This window comes from Pongo abelii, chromosome 10 (assembly GCF_028885655.2).
Source record: "Pongo abelii isolate AG06213 chromosome 10, NHGRI_mPonAbe1-v2.0_pri, whole genome shotgun sequence".
NCBI classification, from domain to species: Eukaryota; Metazoa; Chordata; class Mammalia; order Primates; family Hominidae; genus Pongo; species Pongo abelii.
The window spans coordinates 76,312,600-76,324,924 of record NC_071995.2 but is presented as its reverse complement, the minus strand read 5'-3'; the positions used below and the strand labels follow the sequence as shown (position 1 = coordinate 76,324,924).

At 38.0% G+C, this 12,325-nt stretch overlaps 1 protein-coding gene and 1 pseudogene across 12 annotated transcripts in view; one reads left to right on the top strand and one right to left on the bottom strand.

Annotated features, from left to right (window-relative positions):
• The window catches only part of NAV3 (neuron navigator 3), a 924,032-nt gene that overhangs the window by 78,338 nt on the left and 833,369 nt on the right, over window positions 1-12,325 (bottom strand). The window lies entirely within an intron of this gene.
• On the top strand, window positions 2,167-11,548 carry LOC103892092 (peroxiredoxin-like 2A; annotated as a pseudogene).

Genomic DNA, 12,325 nt, shown 5'->3' with positions numbered 1-12,325 from the left:
GGTATGAATTTACTCTTGTTTAAATTAATGAAGTATTAAACAAATTTGCAAGTGCATCATTTTAGTATACGTATCTATAGGGTTAGGAGGATATTTTATTTGCTTTTTGGCTTTGTATAATTCTTACCTAAATGATTGCAGAGATGTCCAAGTGAAGTGTACTTCTACAATTTCAATACATAATACTTAGCTCTATCAAGATGAAACATTAATGAGGATTGGGATAGATTTTAAAGGGAATAGTTTGCATTTACAAACACTTTTGATAGCTTCTGCATTGGAAATTACACCCAACTATTTAAGAGTGTTCAATTAAGTTAATAACTATGACAGATCTGCTTTTAGATGTTGTAGTTGAAGGAAAAATATGACACAGTCTTTGATTTCAAGAGTAGCCAGTAGGGCAGATGTCTGAAGAAGGAGAAAACTTAATATGTAAAATAGAACAAGAAAAACTATACAATAGAAGACAAACGTAAGATATACAAAGATAATTTTTTGAATGGAACACAAATTGGTAAAGAGCTTCTAGTGGTAGTTTTGCTTTCCATCTGCTTTGGGCAAATAACCCAATCACTACCCTTCAGTTTTTTTATGAATAAAAAATGGAAGAATAAAAGGCCTATAAGATCCATTTGAAGCCAAGAGACACACAAGAATTTCTAAATAGAAGAGAAACAGATATGGCAATATATTAGGAGAAAGAGGGCTACCAACTTTGTCTTAAATTGCATTTGCATAGCCAAGCCACTATCTTGGCCAAGCCACTAATCTTTTATTAAGATTATATATTTATTTGTAGTAACTTGAGGAAAACAGGATCCTATATAAATGTGGACTGGGTTTTTATGATATTATTAAATACTATTATTTTGAGACAGGGTCTCACTCTGTCTCCCAGGCTGGAGTATGCAGTCCCACGATCATAGCTCACTGTAGCCTCTAACTCCTGGACAAGGGATCCTCTTGCCCCAGCCTCCTGAGTGCTGCTGCTATTACAGGCATGATCCAATGTGTCTGGCTGGACTGGGTTTTTAAATAACCCCAAGTCACCTCTACTTTTGCATCTACAGCTAGACATTAACTAGTGAGTTTATTATATTGTTTTAAATATGAAGAGCTGTCATATGCAATCTAACTTTGACTTATTTTGTAGAATCTGGATATATATAACTAAGAACAATAGGTGAAGATTCAGGAAAATTTTATTTGATCTCTTAAAGAATTCCAAAAGTGTTATTTCTAGATTTTAGTAGTTTCTGTCATTGGTGGGTTTAAAGAAGAAGCTAGAGATGTCACAAAATTTTACATAAGAGATGAAGGGTTGAAACAGATATGATCTCTTCTGACTGTGAGATTCTATGCTTCCAAAAGAATAGAAGACAGGAGTTTATTCTGAGAAGATTGAAGGGTGAACACGAAGATGGGAAAGGATTCAAGGTAGAGGAAGGTTTGAGTGCAAAAGCATAGAAACTGTTCCTATGCAAGGGTGTTTAACAATCACTGTATGCAAAAGGATCCATCAAATTTAGAGAATATTAGATGGATATTAGAAGTGACAGGTTGACACTAATGTTCCTGCATGTAACCCTTGTGGCAAGGTGAAAAATGAATCTGAGCAATTATTATCATGCATGGGGGCATGACAATGAGTCTCACCAGGTTATGAGATGGCTTACAAGAACTATGACCTCTTCTGTTTCTCTTCTATTTAGAAATTCTTGTGTGTCTCCTGGCTGTGAATGGATCTTAGAGGCCTTTTATTCTTCCATTTATTTATTCATATAAAATTGAAGGGTAGCGATTGGGTTATTTTCCCAAATGAAATTTCATCCGAAGACTTTTTGATTTACATAAGTTATACTTTGTTAGTCTTTCTTGAATGGGAATGGTTTCTACTAGGGCTAGCATGCTGGGAACGACACACAAACCATAGTTTACTGTGGCAGTAGCTCACAGTAGTCTACTAAATATGACATATTATAGTGATCTTAATTTTCTAATATATGTTGTGATTTTTTACGGTAAAGTTTCAAAAAATGTTATATATTAACACATTTTAATTGGTAGAAAGAATAAAGAAAACATGAATACTGCAACTTTTGAATACTAATAATAATCCTGTATCTTACTGATTATTCAAAAAATATAATGGTCAAATCAAAAATGGGTGATGTTAAAGACAACAAGAGGACATATTTAAGGTAAGTATATATATATATTTAAAATTTAATAATAAAGTAACTGTAATTTATTATTGCATTTTAAGAGCATTCATTTTCTTGCCCAATAAACAGAGGTTCAGGTGAACTGTAAATACAATAAAAAGTCTTTAAATATTATGTTTTTGAATCAATCCTTTTTTCCACTCTGAAACCATACAGCATAAAGATCTCAAAATGCCTGATTTGAAGCCATACATGTTTCTAAGATCTGGAGAGGTACATGAGATTGTGTTGACATGGATAGGAATATCTTCTTTTATACCTTCCAATGGGTGAAAATGTTGAAACATAAGGGAGTCGACAGAGTAAGATCAATTTCAAATCTGCTGCAATTGTCTATAGTTAAAAAAACTTCAGCAAGGACAATGTCCCTGAAAATGAGAGACAGATGTAGGAGATATTCTGAAGATAAAATCACAGGTTCCTGTCTATTGAAAATGTACAATATGAAGAGTACAGTTTCAAGTAAGACTATTGATTACACGGATTTTGTACTAGAGTAGAGAGAAGGATGATACGTGAAATTATAAGACAAATAGAAGAAAAGAACTTAAGAAAATACTTTGATTTGAGGTGGCTATATGATCTAGCACACTGATGGGATTTTAGTTTTAGAGTTGAAAAAGGTCTCAGACAGAAAGTGAAATGTTGATTTGAGAGATTAAAGTTGTGAATGAGAACATAGAAAAAGGGTTTAGGATAAAAAATAGTCTAAAGGAAAAACAACTTGGTAAACACATAAATATAAGGAGGAGATGGAGGATGAATTGCATTGCCCAGGGTTTGCACCTAATACCTGGAACAATTATTAATATAGTCCCATTCACTCTCAAAAGTGACCTTGTGTCTACAATAAATGACACAGCTATGTTAAGATGAGCAACCCCAGGAGAAAGAATTGTAGTTGGAAAAGTATGAAGAGAATCAAGAGGGCAGTGTCACTTAAGTCATGGCCTGTCTGACATAGCTGAGAGATCTCTAATATAAACCACAATAGATTAAGGGGGGAAACCCACACCCTAGAAAGGTAAACTTGACTTTTCAGACTCGGTTTCTATAGCAATGAAATGTAAGGGATGTATTTGATCAGTGGTTTTCTAATTCATCAGAACATTAAAGCTCTACAGAGAGCTTTGTTGACAGTAAAATTAAAATTCACATTTCATTTATTAATTGTGTTTTAACTCTGAAAACTATGTAATAAAATACATTCCCAAGTGTGCTACAGAACCATTCATTTTTTAACACATTGTGACCATGGACATGTTGGCTTCAGTTGCCATGTTAACTTTAATTTATGCAAATCTTAGCATAAACTTATCTTTGCACTAATATTTGATATCTGTGGTAAATGAGTCCTTGATAAAAATGTCATAGTTTTGTGCTTTCAAAAATACAATCTTTCAAAAACACAATCTATGAATGTCTTTTACATAAAATCCTGTGGTTACCATCTTGTAAATTACTACTCACTTAAATGTAGACAAAGCTCAGGCATATCTGATGAATGCTACTCTATGATAGCGTGAGACATGCTTTCCAGTGAAAATAATGATTTGGCAGAATCTGTCAAGTCTTACACACTTCTCCATCTTTACATACACTATATCCGTCATTCTTTACAATATGACCTAGGTATTATGTATCCATTCAAGAGATAAGAAAATTAAGTTTAAACGACTTCACCAATGTCAGACATAGTAAGTGGTGAGCCTTTTTTTCCTAAGGAATAATGAATGTGGATTTAATCAGAACAATAATGGTGAGGAAAAATAGGATAAGGAGTCAACTAATCAAATTAACATCAATTAATGAAAGAATTGATAGGAGACATGAAGAACTTAGCAAGCTTACAGCACTTTAGGTGATTTGGGTGTGTTTTAGATGTTGTATAAAATTATTTTTTTCATATTCCTATGACCTACACAAACATTTTAAATTCATTTTTTGAAGTTAAAGGGTTAGGCTTTTTGCTTTTTTAAAAAATCAACTGCGGGGGGGGAGGAGCCAAGATGGCCGAATAGGAACAGCTCCGGTCTACAGCTCCCAGCGTGAGCAATGCAGAAGGTGGGTGATTTCTGCATTTCCATCTGAGGTACCGGGTTCATCTCACTAGGGAGTGCCAGACAGTGGGCGCAGGACAGTGGGTGCGCGCACCGTGCGCGAGCCGAAGAAGGGCGAGGCATTGCCTCACTCGGGAAGCACAAGGGGTCAGGGAGTTCCCTTTCCTAGTCAAAGAAAGGGGTGACAGACGGCACCTGGAAAATCGGGTCACTCCCACCCTAATACTGTGCTTTTCCGACAGGCTTAAAAAACAGCGCACCAGGAGACTGTATCCCGCACCTGGCTCAGAGGGTCCTACGCTCACGGAGTCTCGCTGATTGCTAGCACAGCAGTCTGAGATCAAACTGCAAAGCGGCAGCCAGGCTGGGGGAGGGGCGCCCACCATTGCCCAGGCTTGCTTAGGTAAACAAAGCAGCTGGGAAGCTCAAACTGGGTGGAGCCCACACAGCTCAAGGAGGCCTGCCTGCCTCTGTAGGCTCCACCTCTGGGGGCAGGGCACAGACAAACAAAAAGACAGCAGTAACCTCTGCAGACTTAAATGTCCCTGTCTGACAGCTTTGAAGAGAGCAGTGGTTCTCCCAGCACTCAGCTGGAGATCTGAGAACGGGCAGACTGCCTCCTCAAGTGGGTCCCTGACCCCTGACCCCCGAGCAGCCTAACTAGGAGGCACCCCTCCAGCAGGGGCACACTGACACCTCACATGGCCGGCCGGGTACTCCAACAGACCTGCAGCTGAGGGTCCTGTCTGTTAGAAGGAAAACTAACAAACAGAAAGGACATCCACACCAAAAACCCATCTGTACATCACCATCATCAAAGACCAAAAGTAGATAAAACCACAAAGATGGGGAAAAAACAGAGCAGAAAAACTGGAAACTCTAAAAAGCAGAGCACCTCTCCTCCAAAGGAACACAGTTCCTCACCAGCAATGGATCAAAGCTGGATGGAGAATGACTTTGACGAGCTGAGAGAAGAAGGTTTCAGACGATCAAATTACTCTGAGCTACAGGAGGAAATTCAAACCAAAGGCAAAGAAGTTGAAAACTTTGAAAAAAATTTAGAAGAATGTATAACTAGAATAACCAATACAGAGAAGTGCTTAAAGGAGATGATGGAGCTGAAAACCAAAGCTCGAGAACTACGTGAAGAATGCAGAAGCCTCAGGAGCCAATGCGATCAAATGGAAGAAAGGGTATCAGCTATGGAAGATGAAATGAATGAAATGAAGCAAGAAGGGAAGTTTAGAGAAAAAAGAATAAAAAGAAATGAGCAAAGCCTCCAAGAAATATGGGACTACGTGAAAAGACCAAATCTACGTCTGATTGGTGTACCTGAAAGTGACAGGGAGAATGGAACCAAGTTGGAAAACACTCTGCAGGATATTATCCAGGAGAACTTCCCCAATCTAGCAAGGCAGGCCAACATTCAGATTCAGGAAATACAGAGAACAGCACAAAGATACTCCTCGAGAAGAGCAACTCCAAGACACATAATTGTCAGATTCACCAAAGTTGAAATGAAGGAAAAAATGTTAAGGGCAGCCAGAGAGAAAGGTGGGGTTACCCTCAAAGGGAAGCCCATCAGACTAACAGCGGATCTCTCGGCAGAAACTCTACAAGCCAGAAGACAGTGGGGGCCAATATTCAACATTCTTAAAGAAAATAATTTTTAACCCAGAATTTCATATCCAGCCAAACTAAGCTTCATAAGTGAAGGAGAAATAAAATCCTTTACAGACAAGCAAATGCGAGAGATTTTGTCACCACCAGGCCTGCCCTAAAAGAGCTCCTGAAGGAAGCACTAAACATGGAAAGGAACAACCGGTACCAGCCACTGCAAAATCATGCCAAAATGTAAAGACCATCGAGACTAGGAAGAGACTGCATCAACTAATGAGCAAAATAACCAGCTAACATCATAATGACAGGATCAAATTCACACATAACAATATTAACTTTAAATGTAAATGGACTAAATGCTCCAATTAAAAGACACAGACTGGCAAATTGGATAAAGACTCAAGACCCATCAGTGTGCTGTGTTCAGGAAACCCATCTCACGTGCGGAGACACACATAGGCTCAAAATAAAAGGATGGAGGAAGATCTACCAAGCAAATGGAAAACAAAAAAAGGTAGGGGTTGCAATCCTAGTCTCTGATAAAACAGACTTTAAACCAACAAAGATCAAAAGAGACAAAGAAGGCCATTACATAATGGTAAAGGGATCAATTCAACAAGAAGAGCTAACTATCCTAAATATATATGCACCCAATACAGGAGCACCCAGATTCATAAAGCAAGTCTTGAGTGACCTACAAAGAGACTTAGATTCCCACACATTAATCATGGGAGACTTTAACACCCCACTGTCAACATTGGACAGATCAACGAGACTGAAAGTCAACAAGGATACCCAGGAATTGAACTCAGCTCTGCACCAAGCGGACCTAATAGACATCTACAGAACTCTCCACCCCAAATCAACAGAATATACATTTTTTTCAGCACCACACCACACCTATTCCAAAATTGACCACATACGTGGAAGTAAAGCTCTCTTCCGTAAATGTAAAAGAACAGAAATTATAACAAACTATCTCTCAGATCACAGTGCAATCAAGCTAGAACTCAGGATTAAGAATCTCACTCAAAACCACTCAACTACATGGAAACTGAACAACCTGCTCCTGAATGACTACTGGGTACATAACGAAATGAAGGAAGAAATAAAGATGTTCTTTGAAACCAACAAGAACAAAGACACAACATACCAGAATCTCTGGGACACATTCAAAGCAGTGTATAGAGGGAAATTTGTAGCACTAAATGCCCACAAGAGAAAGCAGGAAAGATCCAAAATTGACACCCTAACATCACAATTAAAAGAACTAGAAAAGCAAGAGCAAACACATTCAAAAGCTAGCAGAAGGCAAGAAATAACTAAAATCAGAGCAGAACTGAAGGAAATAGAGATACAAAAAACCCTTCAAAAAATTAATGAATCCAGGAGCTGGTTTTTTGAAAGGATCAACAAAATTGATAGACCACTAGCAAGATTAATAAAGAAAAAAAGAGAGAAGAATCAAATAGATGCAATAAAAAATGATAAAGGGGATATCACCACTGATCTCACAGAAATACAAACTACCATCAGAGAATACTACAAACACCTCTACACAAATAAACTAGAAAATCTAGAAGAAATGGATAAATTCCTCGACACATACACTCTCCCAATACTAAACCAGGAAGAAGTTGAATCTCTGAATAGACCAATAACAGGAGCTGAAATTGTGGCAATAATCAATAGCTTACCAACCAAAAAGAGTCCAGGACCAGATGGATTCACAGCCAAATTCTACCAGAGGTACAAGGAGGAACTGGTGCCATTCCTTCTGAAACTATTCCAATCAATAGAAAAAGAGGGAATCCTCCCTAACTCATTTTATGAGGCCAGCATCATCCTGATACCAAAGCCGGGCAGAGATACAACCAAAAAAGAGGATTTTAGACCAATATCCTTGATGAACATTGATGCAAAAATCCTCAATAAAATACTGGCAAACCTAATCCAGCAGCACATCAAAAAGCTTATCCACCATGATCAAGTGGGCTTCATCCCTGGGATGCAAGGCTGGTTCAATATACACAAATCAATAAATGTAATCCAGCATATAAACAGAACCAAAGACAAAAACCACATGATTATCTCAATAGATGCAGAAAAGGCCTTTGACAAAATTCAACAACACTTCATGCTAAAAACTCTCAATAAATTAGGTATTGATGCGACGTATCTCATAATAATAAGAGCTCTCTATGACAAACCCACAGCCAATATCATATTGAATGGGCAAAAACTGGAAGCATTCCCTTTGAAAACTGGCACAAGAGAGGGATGCCCTCTCTCACCACTCCTATTCAACGTAGTGTTGGAATTTCTGGCCAGGGCAATCAGGCAGGAGAAGGAAATAAAGGGTATTCAGTTAGGAAAAGAGGAAGTCAAATTGTCCCTGTTTGCAGATGACATGATTGTATATCTAGAAAATCCCATTGTCTCAGCCCAAAATCTCCTTAAGCTGATAAGCAACTTCAGCAAAGTCTCAGGATACAAAATAAATGTACAAAAATCACAAGCATTCTTATACACCAACAACAGACAAACAGAGAGCCAAATCATGAGTGAACTCCCATTCACAATTGCTTCAAAGAGAATAAAATACCTAGGAATCCAACTTACAAGGGACGTGAAGGACCTCTTCAAGGAGAACTACAAACCACTGCTCAAGGAAATAAAAGAGGATACAAACAAATGGAAGAACATTCCATGCTCATGGGTAGGAAGTATCAATATTGTGAAAATAGCCATACTGCCCAAGGTAATTTACAGATTCAATGCCATCCCCATCAAGCTACCAATGATTTTCTTCACAGAATTGGAAAAAACTACTTCAAAGTTCATATGGAACCAAAAAAGAGCCCGCATTGCCAAGTCAATCCTAAGCCAAAAGAACAAAGCTGGAGGCATCACACTACCTGACTTCAAACTATATTACAAGGCTACAGTAACCAAAACAGCATGGTACTGGTACCAAAACAGAGATATAGATCAATGGAACAGAACAGAGCCCTCAGAAATAACGCCGCGTATCTACAACTATCTGATCTTTGACAAACCTGAGAAAAACAAGAAATGGGGAAAGGATTCCCTATTTAATAAATGGTGCTGGGAAAACTGGCTAGCCATATGTAGAAAGCTGAAACTGGATCCCTTCCTTCCACCTTATACAAAAATCAATTCAAGATGGATTAAAGACTTAAACGTTAGACCTAAAACCATAAAAACCCTAGAAGAAAACCTAGGCATTACCATTGAGGACATAGGCATGGGCAAGGACTTCATGTCTAAAACACCAAAAGCAATGGCAACAAAAGCCAAAATTGACAAATGGGATCTAATTAAACTCAAGAGCTTCTGCACAGCAAAAGAAACTACCATCAGAGTGAACAGGCAACCTACAAAATGGGAGAAAATTTTCGCAACCTACTCATCTGACAAAGGGCTAATATCCAGAATCTACAATGAACTCAAACAAATTTACAAGAAAAAAACAACCCCATCAAAAAGTGGGTGAAGGACATGAACAGACACTTCTCAAAAGAAGACATTTATGCAGCCAAAAAACACATGAAAAAATGCTCATCATCACTGGCCATCAGAGAAATGCAAATCAAAACCACAATGAGATACCATCTCACACCAGTTAGAATGGCAATCATTAAAAAGTCAGGAAACAACAGGTGCTGGAGAGGATGTGGAGAAATAGGAACACTTTTACACTGTTGGTGGGATGGTAAACTAGTTCAACCCTTGTGGAAGTCAGTGTGGCGATTCCTCAGGGATCTAGAACCAGAAATTCCATTTGACCCAGCCATCCCATTACTGGGTATATACCGAAAGGACTATAAATCATGCTGCTACGAAGACACATGCACATGTATGTTTATTGCGGCATTATTCACAATAGCAAAGACTTGGAACCAACCCAAATGTCCAACAATGATAGACTGGATTAAGAAAATGTGGCATATATACACCATGGAATACTATGCAGCTGTAAAAAATGATGAGTTCATGTCCTTTGTAGGGACATGGATGAAATTGGAAATAATCATTCTCAGTAAACTATCGCAAGAACAAAAAACCAAACACTGCATATTCTCACTCATAGGTGGGAATTGAATAATGAGAACACATGGACAGAGGAAGGGGATCATCACACTCTGGGGACTGTTGTGGGGTGGGAGGAGTGGGGAGGGATAGCATTGGGAGATATACCTAATGCTAGAAGATGAGTTAGTGGGTGCAGCACACCAGCATGGCTCATGTATACATATGTAACTAACCTGCATATTGCGCACATGTACCCTAAAACCTAAAGTATAATAACAATAAATAAATAAATAAATACAGACATACATACATAAATACATAAATAAAAAAGAAAATGTGGCATACATACACAATGGAATACTATTAAACCATAAAAAGAATAAAACCATGTCTTTTGCAAAAAAAAAAAAATCAACTGCAACTTAAAATAAATAGAAGCTATACATTCTTTGGCATTATAGGTAAATACTCTTATCGCTATTTAGGTTAGGAAACAAAAACTTGGTGTTTGATATGAAATCATTAGCTTATATGAAACCATGACCATAATAATCGTTTTCAATTGCTAAAAGCCCTACTCAATATAGTGGGAAGGGTTGCAACAGAAAAGACATAGCCTTGAGTCTTGTCCTGGCTGAAAGCTGGAAAGTTCAACTTACTGAAAAATGTGAATCTTCTGTAGGTGCATGATTAGAATTTCTTTTCCAGGGAAAAAAGAAAAAGTAATGAGGCCCTTTGAAACCTCGGGGCCCAGGAGGGTTTGACCCCTTAGTGTCCGGGCTTCAGGCTTGGGAGAAGGCAAGAAGAGGGAGGCACTTGAGGACCCAAGGTGCTTCTCTGTGGGGATGTGGTGTATGGGTGCAGGAGCCCTTGGAGGCTGCTGCCTTGGCACTGATGCTGCCCAACACAGATGTATTTTTGTCCAAGCCCTGGAAAGAGGTGCTGGAGTACCTGGAGAATATAGACCTGAAAACACTGGAGAGGTAACCAATGGCTTTCAAAGCAAAGAAGCTATCAGGGGGAAGAATGGGGTTGTGATTGTGGCTGTGCCAGGCTGTTTTCTCTGGCAAGAGGGGGCTGCAGATCTGTCCTCCCTGCAACCCAAGTTGGATATGCTGGGTGTCTCCCTCTATGCAGTCGTTAATGAGCAGGTCAGGACAGACATAAAGTTTTTCCAGCCTTGTTTCAAAAGAGAAATCTTCCTGGATGACAATAAAAAGTTCTATGATCTACAAAGACAGAAGATGACGTTTACGGGATTTAGCCCTCTGGGAGGGTGGTACAACTACCTCCAGCCTGGAATCGAGGCTTCCTTGGAAACATGGAAAGCCAAGGTTTCATCCTCAGGGGAGTTTTTGTGGTGGGATCAGGAAAGCAGGGGATTCTCCAGCATGGAGAAAAAGAATATGGAGACAAAGTAAACTCACTTTCTGTTCTGGAAGCTGCTAGGAAGATCAAACCAGACTTTGGCCTCAGAGAAAAAAATGATCGCATGAAATTGCCCAACTCAGAGAAACTAGGGGCATTCATTCACCTGTGTTCATGGGATGTGTTGTCCCCACTTGTGTCCCTAAGGAATTAGAAACCTGCATTTATCCTATTCTCAGTATGGCTTATTAACATATTTTAATATTATACTCTGTTTAGGCCCAGTAAGGCAAAATAGTCCCAAAACTAGACTGGCAAAGAGCTAAGAAAGCAGTGAAGGTTATTCAGCTGAAACCTGGAAAATATAGGACTCAAAATTGACTGTTGTGCCTTATTACAAATGTATATGGTGTTTGAGTTCTGTTATTTGAAATTATGTTTATTTTCAGGTCTTCAAAAATCTAAGAGAAGTTGATTATTAAAACTTGAAGTTTAGAGAATATAAGGTTTTGGCTTGTGTTTTCTATTACTAATTTTTTATATAATGTCAAAGGAGTACTTTCATGATGGAATTGATGTGCTCTGGGATAGTTTGACAAAGATAAATTATAAAGTGAAATTTCTTGTTTCATTGTCCTCTGTCCAAAATTCAGAGATGTATTTTTCTAGAAGGAATGATCGTCTCTGGCTCTAATAAGATTATGTATCCAAACTCACTTTTATGTACAAGTTTTTCTGATAAACTAATAATAAAAATATTTACCATAAAAATAATGAGAATACTTTATATGTGACTTTATAGAAGATAAATCTATTTTTAAAGTCATTGAATCTATTAAATGGTATCTGGCATGTTTAGTTTTCTTTAATTATTTTGTTACTCAGAATGCTTTTAATGACATTTTATGCAAATAATTTTATATTTCATACAAATGATGCTAAATACAAAGTAACCCAATGACTAAGTTGGTAATTTATTTTTCATTGTATCTA